Source organism: Eretmochelys imbricata, chromosome 13 (assembly GCF_965152235.1).
Source record: "Eretmochelys imbricata isolate rEreImb1 chromosome 13, rEreImb1.hap1, whole genome shotgun sequence".
Taxonomy (NCBI): Eukaryota; Metazoa; Chordata; order Testudines; family Cheloniidae; genus Eretmochelys; species Eretmochelys imbricata.
Genome location: NC_135584.1, coordinates 35,554,603 through 35,567,879, shown reverse-complemented (window position 1 = coordinate 35,567,879; position 13,277 = coordinate 35,554,603). Strand labels below are relative to the sequence as shown.

General features: G+C 46.6%; 1 pseudogene; it reads right to left on the bottom strand.

The window, feature by feature from the left end:
• Positions 1 to 9,456: 9,456 nt before the first annotated feature.
• Positions 9,457 to 10,401, bottom strand: LOC144273812 (olfactory receptor 10A2-like; annotated as a pseudogene).
• Between the last annotated feature and the right edge of the window lie 2,876 nt (positions 10,402 to 13,277).

Sequence of the window (13,277 nt, the reverse complement as noted above, 5' to 3'; positions counted from 1 at the left end):
ATGCTCATCAATATGAGCAGTTCCAGACCACCAGAGAGGCAGGGCAAACCGGAACAAAACAGGTGGATGGAGGAGAGAGGAACAACCCTGGTCGCAATTTGAGCGGATACCAGAAGGACACCCTCAGACCACACCCTACTACCGGGGGCAACCCAAGACCCCAACTGAACCCCAAGGAAAATCCCAGACACTTTATCGTCCCACCACACTGTTCTCCGGCAACCCACCTCGCCCCAGTGACCAGTCAGTTGGGCGATGTTTTAAATGTAACAAGCTCGGGCATGTAAAGGCCAACTGCCCCAAGAACCCCACTGGAGTCACACCAAAGGTCCTCAGGCCCAGATGCCTCCCAGATACCGTCAGAGCAGAGGGAAACTGTGAATGTGGGTGGGAAGAAGGTAACAGCATAGAGGGACACCAGAGCACAAGTGTCAGCTATCCACGCTTCCTTAGTGGACCCCAATTTAATTGACCCAGAGGTCCAAGTAACAATTCAACCCTTCAAGTCAAACTCTTTTGACTTGCCTACAGCCAAGTTGCCTGTCCAGTACAAGGGCTGGTCAGGAACATGGACTTTTGCACTCTATGATGATTATCCCATCCCCATGCTGTTGGGGGAAGACCTGGCCAATCATGGGAAGCTAGCTAAGAGGGTGGGAATGGTCAACTGCAGCCAGGTGAAGCAAACTGTCACACCTAGCTCTGTTCCGGAGACTTCTACCAGGACCCAGTCAGAGGTGATGGAACTAGACCCCATGCCAACGTCTGCAACAGCAGTAGTGGATCCAGTCCCAGAGACCCAGACAGAGCCAGTCCCAGAACCAGAACCATTGCCAGCACTGAATCCAGTGCTTGCAACCCCAACACCAGAGGGCCCAGCGAACCTGCACTGGCAGCAGCAGATAACCCTATACAAGAGGCTCAGCCGGAGCCTGAACCCCAACATAGTGCACCAGCAGAGAGTGGTTCACAGTCGACGGAAACAGCCCATCACCTGCATCGCTTCCAGAGGGACCAAGCCCAGGTCCACAATCCAATTAAGAACTAATGTCTCCAACATCAAGCGAACAGTTCCAGACCAAACAGGAAGCAGATGAAAGCCTCCAGAGAGCTTGGACCATGGCACGGAGTAACCCACCGCCTCTCAGCTCTTCTAATCAATCCAGGTTTGTTGTAGAAAGAGGACTTTAATACAAGGAAATTCTTTCTAGTTGACACCAGGAAGAGTGGCATCCTCAGAGACAGTTGGTAGTTCCAACTAAGTACCGGGCCAAGCTCTTGAGCTTAGCCCATGATCATCCTAGTGGCCATGCCGGGGTGAACAGAACCAAAGACCATTTGGGAAAGTTGTTCCACTGGGAGGGAATGGGCAAGGATGTTTCTACCTATGTCCAGTCTTGTGAGGTGTGCCAAAGAGTGGGAAAACGCCCAAGACCAGGTCAAAGCCCCTCTCCAGCCACTCCCCATCATTGAGGTTCCATTTCAGCAAGTAGCTGTGGATATTCTGGGTCCTTTTCCGAAAAAGACATCCACAGGAAAGCAGTACAAACTGACTTTCATGGATTTTGCCACTCGATGGCCGGAAGCAGTAGCTCTAAGCAACATCAGGGCTAAAAGTGTGTGCCAGGCACTAACAGACATTTTTGCCAAGGTAGGTTGGCCCTCCGACATCCTTACAGACGCAGGAACTAATGGAAAGCCTTTGGGAGGCTCATGGGGTGAATCACTTGGTTGCCACTCCTTACCACCATCAAACAAATGGCCTGCTGGAAAAGTTTAATGGAACTTTGGGGGCCATGATATGTAAATTCGTAAATGAATACTCCGATGATTGAGACCTAGTGTTGCAGCAGGTGCTCTTCGCCTACAGAGCTGTACCACATCCCAGTTTAGGGTTTTCACCATTTGAACTTGTATATGGCCATGAGGTTAAGGGGACATTACAGTTGGTGAAGCAGCAATGGGAGGGGTTTACACCTTCTCCAGGAACTAACATTCTGGACTTTGTAACCAAACTACAAAACACCCTCCTAACCTCTTTAGCCCTTGCTAAAGAAAATCTACAAGACGCTCAAAAAGAGCAAAAAGCCTGGTATGATAAACATGCCAGAGAGCGTTTCTTCCAAGTAGGAGACCAGGTCATGGTCTTGAAGGTGCTCCAGGCCCATAAAATGGAAGCCTCGTGGGAAGGGCCATTCATGGTCCAAGAGCGCCTGGGAGCTGTTAATTATCTCAAAGCATTCCCCACCTCAGACTGAAAGCCTAAGGAGTACCACATTAATTCTCTAAAGCCCTTTTTTTCCAGAGAATTAAAGATTTGTCAGTTTACAGCCCACAGAGGAGATGATGCTGATTGGCATGAAGATGTCTACTATGAAGGGGAAAGTGCTGGTGGTGTGGAAGAGGTGAACTTCTCCATGACCCTTGGGTATATGCAGCAACAGCCGATCAAGGAGCTGTGCACTAGCTGCGCGTCGATGTTCTCAGCCACCCCAGAACTGACTGAAGGGGCATACCACTCCATTGACACAGGTAATGCTCACCCATTTAGAGCCCAACCTTACCGGGTGTCTCCTCAAGCTAAAACTGCTGTAGAACGGGAGACCCAGGATATGCTGCAGATCCACCCCTCTGGCAGTGCAATGGGCATCTCCAGTGGTTCTAGTTCCCAAATCAGATGGGGAGATACGTTTTTGCATGGACTACCGTAAGCTAAATGCTGTAACTTGCCCAGACGACTATCCAATGCCACGCACAGATGAACTATTAGAGAAACTGGGATGGGCCCAGTTCATCTCTACCTTGGACTTAACCAAGGGATACTGGCAGGTACCACTAGATGAATCAGCCCAGGAAAGGTCAGCCTTCATCACACATGTTGGCCTGTATGAATTTAATGTGCTCCTTTTCGGGCTGCGAAATGTACCCGCCACCTTCCAAAAAGTTGTAAATGGTCTCCTGGAGGGATTGGGAGAATATGCAGTCGCCTACCTTGACGATGTGGCCATATTTTCAGATTCCTGGGCAGAACACCTGGAACATCTACAAAAAGCCTTCAAGCTCAAAAGGGAGGCAGAAATGACAGTTAAGGCTAAGTGTCAAGTAGGCCTAAACAGAGTGACTTACCTTGAATACCAGCTGGGTCAAGAAACTATCAACCCCCTACAGGCCAAAGTGGATGCTATCCAAAAGTGGCCTGTCCCAAAGTCAAAAAAACATGTCCAATCCTTCTTAGGTTTGGTCAGATATTACAGCGATTTGTACCACAATACAGCCAAATTGCCGCCCCACTAACAGACCTAACCAAAAAACCCCAGCCAAATGCAGTTCAGTGGACTGAAGAGTGTCAGAAGGCCTTTAACCAGCTTAAAGAGACACTCATGTCTGACCCTGTGCTAAAGGCCCCAGACCTTGACAATCCGTTCCTAGTAACCACAAATGCGTCTGAGCGTGGTGTGGGAGCAGTTTTAATGCAGGAAGGACCGGATCAAGAATTCCATGCTGTCGTGTTTCTCAGCAAAAAACTGTCTGAGAGGGAAAGCCACTGGTCAATCAGCAAAAAGGGATGTTACGCCATCATGTACGCTCTGGAAAAGCTACGCCCATACGTTTGGCGACAGCGTTTCCACCTGCAAACTGATCATTCTGCACTGAAGTGGCTTCATACCGTCAAGGACAATAACAAAAAACTTCTTCGGTGTAGTTTAGCTCTCCAGGATTTTGATTCTGAAATACAACACATTTCAGGAACTTCTAACAAGGCGGCTGATGCACTCTCCAGTGAAAGTTTCCCAGAATCAACTGGTTAAAATCTTCCTTGAAATTTGGAAATTGTTAGTTTTTATATAATCAGTAGTATCTCTAGAGATGCATGTGTCTTATTAACTATGTTTTCTCCTAGAGCTCCAGGAAGAAATCACAGCCAGTGTGGAACCGGCTGTCCGACACTATCTGATTTGCGAGCCATGTCATAAATGTAAAGGGAAGGGTAACTGCCTTTCTGTATACAGTGTTATAAAATCCCTCCTGGCCAGAGGCAAAGTCCTTTTACCTGTAAAGGGTTAAGAAGCTCAGGTAACCTAGCTGGCACCTGACTCAAAATGACCAATGAGGGAACAAAATACTTTCAAATCTGGAGGGGGGGAAAAGGCTTTTGTCTGTCTGTGTAATACCTTTGCCAGGAACAGATCAAGGATGCAAGCCCTCCAGCTCCTGTAAAGTTAGTAAGTAATCTAGCTGGAAAATACATTAGGTTTTCTTTGTTTTGGCTTGTGAAATTAGCTGTGCTGGAGGAAATGTGTATTCTTGTTTTTGTGTCTTTTTGTAACTTAAGGTTTTGCCTAGAGTGATTCTCTATGTTTTGAATCTGACTGCCTGTAAGATTATCTTCCATTCTGATCGTACAGAGTTGTTCTCTTATCTTTTTTTGTTCTTCTAATAAAGTTCTGTTTTTTTAAGAATCTGATTGGGGTTTTTGGGTCTCAAAAATCCAAGGCTGGTTTGTGCTCATCTTGTTTATTCTCAAGCCTCCCCAGGAAAGAGGGTGTAAGGGCTTGGGGGGATATTTTGGGGAAATAGGAACTCCAAGTGGTCCTTTCCCTGTTCTTTGTCTAAATCACTTGGTGGTGGCAGCATACTGTTCAAGAACAAGGTGGAATTTGCGCCTTCGGAAAGTTTTTAACCTAAGCTGGTAAAAATAAGCTTAGGGGGTCTTTCATGCTGGTCCCCACATCTGTACCCTAGAGTTCAGAGTGGCGAGGGAACTCTGACACAGGGTCAGAAGGCTATACCGAGAAAGAGAGAGAGCTGGGTTCTCACCACTCCATGAAGCTTGAATCGATTGCGGGTCCCAGAAGGTGTTGGTGGCTGAGGGTCCGGAGTGCTGGAGACAGGCAGAGCCCCCAGCATGATCAGTCAGAAGAAGATGAAGTCCCAATGAAACTGATGCAGATTTTGGATCCAGGCATCTGAACACTCATGGGCACGTGTTTTTGTAGAGAAACAACAATGGTTCAAGGGTGTGGAAGTAGAGAAAAGGATAAAGGGAATTTGAACGCAGATATCTTGACTTCTAGGAATAAAGTAAGAGTCAGGCTAACACTAGCTCTAATAATGCAAGCTTTCAAGGCAGGGCCTGGGCAAGTGGAAAGTGAATGGAACAAAAAAAACTGTAAGAGATACTGTTTTTCTACCTTGTGTTAGATAATAATGGAATACAGACTGTAGCAGGAACTACTGAGAAAAGTAAGATATCAGAAGGAATATGTATAAACAAGATGCGGTTGTTGATTATTATTGTCTGTAACAAAAGGTATAAATGCTTGCCCTAATTGTTTATCTAACGGAGACCTGCCTAGGGAGGGGAATCCCTGCCCGTATGTACTCTCCCATACAATTGCAGTTGCTCATAATAAAGGTGCCTCTGGCTTGTTGCTTCAAACTCAGTAAGGACATTGTTTTCTTCCACAAGGGAGAACACTAGATTTGTTTATCTGTAAACAAGGGAATATACCAAAGTTGTTTTGTTCAGGCTAGACCATGGCAGTTGATCATTCGGGGCTTTGGGTGGTGTTCCTTGGAGGCAGCTCACAATGCAATTAGGAAGCTTCACTATTTTGGATACCAATAAAGGATTTATTATTAGAATTGGTCTGATAACTACTGAACTGGGTGTGTGCAGGAGTGGGTTCATTAACCTCTGGAGCTGAGATCCCACATCATGCAGTGCTTCCCTGGTTTTCTGGTCCCAGAGTTCCATGTGTTTCTTGCCTTGGAATCTCTGTTCTCCATTCTGCAAGCTAATGGAGAAGCTACCTTGTCCCATCTTCAATGCAAATGAGGCTGGGAGAGTTTCCTTAATCCTGTCATCCTTATCCCAGGGGTTTAGGTGTGCCTCCCACTGCCTTTTCATTGCTTGTTTTAAGTCTTTCTTCTGATGCAGATTTGGTTCAAGCAGAGGTTGCGGGGTGGGGGAGGGTGTTTCCTGAGTCAAAAAGGCTGGGTACTGCACCCCTGGTTCCCCAAGAACACAGAGCTGCTAGGTAACACTTAACAGAGAAATCTTCAGTGATCTTAAACACAAAAAGGAATTTTACAAGAAGTGGAAACTTGGACAGATGATTAGGGACAAGTATAAAAATATTGCTTAAAAGCATTCAGGGGTGTAATCAGGAAGTCCAAAGCACAATTGGAGTTGCAGCTAACAAGGGATGTAAAGGGTAACAAGAAGGGTTTCTACAGGTAGGATAGCAACAAGAAGAAGGTCAGGGAAAGTGTGTGCCCCTTATTGCAACCTAGTGACAGATGATGTGAAAAAGCTGAAATACTCAATGTTTTTTTTGTCTCAGTCTTCACAGATAAGGTAAGTTCCTAGACTGCTGCACTGGGCAGCTCAGTATGGGGAGGAGGTGAGCAGCCCTCAGCCGCGAAAGCACAGGTTAAGGACTATTTAACAAAGCTGGACATGCACAAGTCCAAGGGGCTGGATGCAATGTATCCGAGGGTGTTGACGGAGTTGGCTGATGTGATTGCAGAACCATTGGCCATTATCTTTGAAAACTTGTGGTGATCTGGCCACGTCCTGGATGATGGAAAAAAGCTAATGTAGTGCCCATCTTTTAAAAAGGGAAGAAGGAGAATCTGGAGAACTACAGACCGGTCAGCCTCACCTCTGTCCCCAGAAAAATCATGGAGCAGGTCCTCAAGGAATCCATTTTGAAGCACTTGGAGGAGAGGAGGGTGATCAGGTACAGTCAACATGCATTCACCAAGGGCAAGTCACGCCTGACCAACCTGATTGCCTTCTATGATGAGATAACTGACTCTGTGGATATGGGGAAAGTAGTGGACATGATATACCTTGACGTTAGCAAAGCTTTGGTTACAGCCTCCCACAGTATTATTGCCAGCAAGTTAAAAAGGTATGGATTGGATGAATGGACTATAAGGTGAATAGAAAGCTGGCTAGATTGTCGGGCTCGACGGGTAATGATCAACAGCTTGATGTCTAGTTGGCAGCCAGTATCAAGTGGAATGCCCCAAGGGTCATTCCTGGGGCCGGTTTTATTCAACATCTTCATTAATGATCTGGATGATGGGATGGATTGCACCCTCAGCAATTGATCGGGGATGGGTGGGGGGAGAGGTAGATATGCTGGAGGGTGGGGATAGGGTCCACAGTGACCTAGACAAATTGGAGGATTGGGCCACAAGAAATCCGATGAGGTTCAACAAGCACAAGTGCAGAGTCCTGCACTTAGAACAGAAGAATCCCATGCACCGCTACAGTCTGAGGACCGACTGGCTAAGCAGCAGTTCTGTAGAAAAGGACCTGGGGATTACAGTGGATGAGAAGTTGGATATGAGTCAGGAGTGTGCTGTTGTTGCCCAGAAGGCTAATGGCATATTGGGCTGCATTAGTAGGAGGATTGCGAGCAGATGGAGGGAAGGGATTATTCCCCTCTATTCAGCACTAGTGAGGCCACATCTGAAGTATGCATCCAGTTTTGGGCCCCCACTACAAAAAGGATGTGGACAAATTAGAGATAATCTAGTAGAGGGAAATCAGGGGGCTGGAGCATATGATTTACGAGGAGAGACTGACGGAAATGGGCTTATTTAGTCTATAGAAGAGAAGAGTAAGGGGGGATTTGATAGCAGCCTTCAACTTCCTGAAGGGGGGCTCCGACGAGGGTGGAGCTTGGCTGTTCTCAGTGGTGGCAGATGACAGAACAAGGAGCAATGGTCTCAAGTTGCAGTGGGGGAGGTCTAGGTTGGATACTAGAAAACACTATTTCACTAGGAGGGTGGTGAAGCACATGAATGGGTTACCTAGGGAGGTGGTTGAATCTCCATCCTTAGAGGTTTTTTAAGGCCCATCTTGACAAAGCCCTGGCTGGGATGATTTAGTTGGGGTTAGTCCTGTTTTGAGCAGAGGGGTTGAAAAAATATGGTGGGTGCTCATCGCCCATCCCTGATCAACTTTCCCCTTTCTCCCCAGTGATCATCTGTTTAGCGGCATGCAGGAGGCACTGGGACAGAGCGGGGAGGAGCGAGGGCAGGGTGTACTCAGGGGAGGGGGCGGAACAGGGTGGGATGAGGCAGGGCATGGCAGATCGGGGCAGGAAGAGGCGGGGAAGGCATGGGGCCTTTGGGGAAGGGGAGGAGTGGGGGCAGGGCCTGGAGCAGAGCAGGGGAGAGCACCCCTGACACAATAGAAAGTTGCAGCTGTGATAGTCTGTATTCGCAAAAAGAAAAGGAGGACTTGTGGCACCTTAGAGACTAACACATTTATTTGAGCATAAGCTTTCATGAGCTACAGCTCACTTCACGAAAGCTTATGCTCAAATAAATTTGTTGGTCATAGAATCATAGAAGTCATAGAATATCAGGGTTGGAAGGGACCTCAGGAGGTCATCTAATCCAAACCCCTGCTCAAAGCAGGGCCAATCCCCAGTTTTTGCCCCAGATCCCTAAATGGCCCCCTCAAGGATTGAACTCATAACCCTGGGTTTAGCAGGCCAATGCTCAAACCACTGAGCTACCCCTCTCTAAGGTGCCACAAGTACTCCTTTTCTTAATAAAAAGTTGGTGCCTCTGTCTGACACAGCAAGACCAGACATGCTGGGGCTGTGAACTCTCAAGCCTAGGGATGCTAAGGCTCAGCCCTAGCAAGCCCCAAACACAAATTAAGCTCTGGATACTGGGCTAGATGGACCATTGATCTGACCCAGTATGGCTGTTTTTATGTTCAGTGTAGACACTACCTATGAGAACTGGAGGGGTTCTTCTGTCAGTACAGGTAATCCACCTCCCCAAGAGGTAGTAGCTAGGTGGATGAAAGAATTCTTCTGGCCAACTAGCACTAACTACACTGGGGATTAGAACAGTTTCACTATGCTGCTTAGGGGTGTGGATTTTTCACTCCCCTGAGCAATAAAGCTGGGTCAAGCTAAATTTTTAGTGTAGAACAGGCCCAAATGTGTACTAAAAGAGATTTAGATAAACTGCATTAAACCTCATTCAAAATTAATATAGCCTTAATTCAGGTTAGTTTAATTCCACTTCCAAAGTAAGGCCACTGTAATTCCAAATGAAAGTGTCCACAGACGGGTTTAATGTAGTTTAGCTAATCCACTTTTAATCCACACCTTTAGTTAATTTGGATTAATTTTCTTGAGTATCCCCATGTGAACAAGTCCCCAGGGTGTCAACATTGGCATCAGTACATTTATTCCTAAGTAACTGTAAGAAAGAAAGAAAGAAAGAAAGAAAGATGTTCAGCTGTCTGGCTTTAGTTTTCAGACAGGTGCTCATATATCAGAACCATAGACATGAGAGGAGAGACACCATGCTGTAATGTGAAAACCCAGCCAGAAGAAATTGTTTGGTAATTTTTAAGTTATTTTGATAAAAAGTCCTAATTTGAACTGGACAGTTCCAAAGCTTTTAAATCTTTCATGAAAATCTTTTCCTCCCCCTCAGTCTCTTCAGAGCAGCCTTCACCTCCTGGTTCCTTAGGCTGTAGATCATAGGGTTTAACGTGGGGGTGACGACGGTATAAAATAGGGCCACCACTCTGTCCATGTCCGCTACGTGGCTGGACTTGGGCTGCAGGTACGTAGCACAGGTTGAGCCATAGAACAAGATGACTACAGTGAGGTGGGAGGAGCAGGTGGAGAAAGCTTTGTGCCTTCCCTCGGATGAAGTTGTCTTCAGGATGGTGTAGAGGATGCAGGCATAGGACACCAGCACCATTAGGAAGGGGATGACAGTGATCATTAGGCTGATCAGTACAATGAAGACCTCGCTCCTGGAGGTGTCCCCACAGGCCAGCTTCAGCACAGGGTGGATGTCGCAGAAGAAGTGGTTGATCTTGTTGGGCCCACAGTAGGGCAAGGAGAAGATGCAAATCACTTTGCCCATAGGCATCAGGATTCCACAGAGCCAGCAGACAGCAGCCATCTTGGCACGGGCTCTGGGATTCATAATGGTGGGGTAGTGCAGAGGGGAGCAGATGGCCCTGTATGCCATGGCGGCCAGCAGGTAGCACTCTGCTGTCCCAAGAGAAAAGACGAAATGCATCTGGATGGTTCACCCAGTGAAGGAGATGGTCCTGTCCTCAGAGACAAAGTTGACCAGCATCTTGGGGATGGTGACAGAGATGTAGCAGCTCTCCAAGAAGGACAGGTTCCAGAGGAAGAAATACATAGGGGTGTGGAGGGCCAAGTCCAGCATTGTGATGAAGTTGATGATGCTGTTGCCAATCAGGGAGAAAGTGTAGATAATGGAGAAACCTACGCAAAGTAATGCTCGTGTCACTGGATCCTGGGAGAAGCCAAGATAAATGAGTTGGGTCACCGTGCTGTGATTCCTCTGTGCAGTTTCACTGGTATAGCTCATCTGCAGAAGGAAGAGAAAAAAATATTTTGCATGTGGGCATTATGGGCCAGCTCATAGGGACACAGGAATGGAAGGGACCTCCTGGATCATTCAGTCCAGTCCAATCCAGTCCAGTTCTGGCTACTACAGGTAACCCTATCATATCATCCCATTCATAAACTGACCCAGCTCCAGTTTCTAACTGGATAGGTTGTCTGCCCCCCAACTCCTCTGATGGGGAAGCTACTCCTGTCTATGTGTCTAGTGATCAATGGCTCAATGTCTAGTTGGCAGCCGGTGTCAAGTGGAGTGCCCCAGGGGTCAGTCATGGGGCCGGTTTTGTTCAATATCTTCATAAATGATCTGGAGGATGGTGTGGATTGCACTCTCAGCAAATTTGCGGATGATACTAAACTGGGAGGAGTGGTAGATACGCTGGAGGGCAGGGATAGGATACAGAGGGACATAGACAAATTGGAGGATTGGGCCAAAAGAAATCTGATGAGGTTCAATAAGGATAAGTGCAGGGTCCTGCACTTAGGACGGAAGAACCCAATGCACCGCTACAGACTAGGGACCGAATGGCTAGGCAGCAGTTCTGCGGAAAAGGACCTAGGGGTGACAGTGGACGAGAAGCTGGATATGAGTCAGCAGTGTGCCCTTGTTACCGAGAAGACCAATGGCATTTTGGGATGTATAAGTAGGGGCATAGCGAGCAGATCGAGGGACGTGATCGTCCCCCTCTATTCGACATTGGTGAGGCCTCATCTGGAGTACTGTGTCCAGTTTTGGGCCCCACACTACAAGAAGGATGTGGATAAATTGGAGAGAGTCCAGCGAAGGGTAACAAAAATGATTAGGGGTCTGGAACACATGACTTATGAGGAGAGGCTGAGGGAACTGGGATTGTTTAGTCTGCAGAAGAGAAGAATGAGGGGGGATTTGATAGCTGCTTTCAACTACCTGAGAGGTGGTTCCAGAGAGGATGGTTCTAGACTATTCTCAGTGGTGGAAGAGGACAGGACAAGGAGTAATGGTCTCAAGTTACAATGGCGGAGGTTTAGGTTGGATATTAGGAAAAACTTTTTCACTAGGAGGGTGGTGAAACACTGGAATGCGTTACCTAGGGAGGTGGTAGACTCTCCTTCCTTAGAAGTTTTTAAGGTCAGGCTTGACAAAGCCCTGCCTGGGATGATTTAATTGGGGATTGGTCCTGCTTTGAGCAGGGAGTTGGACTAGATGACCTCCTGAGGTCCCTTCCAACCCTGATATTCCATGATTCTATGTGTTCTTGTGGCAACTTTGTTCTTTAGCTTCAATAGCTCATCTCTCTCCCTGGAGTTTACCTCTTTGATGTATTTATAGAGGGCAACCAGATCCTTCTCAGCCTGCATTTTTCTAGGCTAAAAATGACAAGCTCTGATAGTGTTTTTGGTTTCATCAGATGGTATGAGTTGGTGAAGCCACATTGACTTTAATTAAGCTTGGCCAATTTACATCAACATCCATCCATCCATCCCAATACACACTCATTCATCTATCTACCTATCCCCATACACACTCTTGTATCTGTCAAGCTGTCCATTTTAAAAATAAAATACTAACAGAGCACTGTGACTCAGACTTCACCTGTGTAAATCTGGAAGAAGACATTTGACTTCAACATGTTTACTCAATAATTGCCTTTGAATAACTAAGACATGAATCTGAGCCTTCATGTCTGAATTCTGTTTGTTTTGAATGGTATTCTCCCCTCAGTTCCATGGGGGAAGAGAAAAATCCTACCCAAGTGGAACAGATCCCTTGCATATAAAAGAAATTCAAACAACTTTGCAGCAAGTCAGGGTGCCTGTGTATGCCATGGATGTGGTAGAGTCGGTGTATTTCACCTGAATTCTGAGCTTCCCGGGACACAATCCCTTAGGTTCTCTGGGTTTAATTAGGAAGCCTTTGAAGGTAAATTCTAACATACCCCTGGTTTTAAAATTAAACCTAATAGCTATGCCGTCCTGACCCGGAGTAGCTGAAGAAAGAGCCCACATCTCCGAGTAGCCTGAGTGGGCATGTCGGTCAGCCAGCACTGCTGCAGATCAGGCCAGATTCAAGTATAAACTCAGGTGTTTGTCTACACTGTCCCTTTTGGAATTGCCACTTGACGACCCGTCTGTATCTTGGCTGGGTGTTTGCTTATTGGTAACTCTCTGCTTTCCCCGATGTGCTCTCCTTCTTGTTCTGTCACACACACGGCTACAGCAATCAGACGTGAGACTGCACCTTTTCCTCCTGTAGAGTGGCACACGCATGTGCACACACACACATTGAGCAGTCCTCATTCCCTCCAGCAGGGGCAACACACACACACACACTGAGCTGTCCTCATACCCTCCAACAGGGGGAAACACACACACACACACACATCTCTAGCATAGCACAGCACAGCACACACACACACACACACACACATACACACGTGGTCTGAATAGACCAGACAGACAATAATATGTGGGAGAAAGGAAGACACATTATCCCCATTCTACAAATGGGAACTAAGGTGCTAAGGGCTGGATTGTTAAAGGTATTTATATACCTAGTGGGATTTTCCAAAAGTGCTTAGGTGCCCCCAACCCTTTGGGATTTAGGTGCCTAAATTATATGACATTTTAAAAAAAATTGCACTAGATACTAACCTTCATCTTTTAGTGCCTAAATACCTTTGTAAATAGACTTCAAGTGACTTAGACTTAAGTTTGTAACAGTGTTAACAGTTGAAGCAAAGTTCTTGGCATCTGTTGGGAGATGAATCAGATTCCCATAATCCTTTGTGGATGAACCAAAGTGCTTATAATGTTCTGTATCCATAATCCTTTGTACTCAGGTGGAATCTTAGTATATTGTTG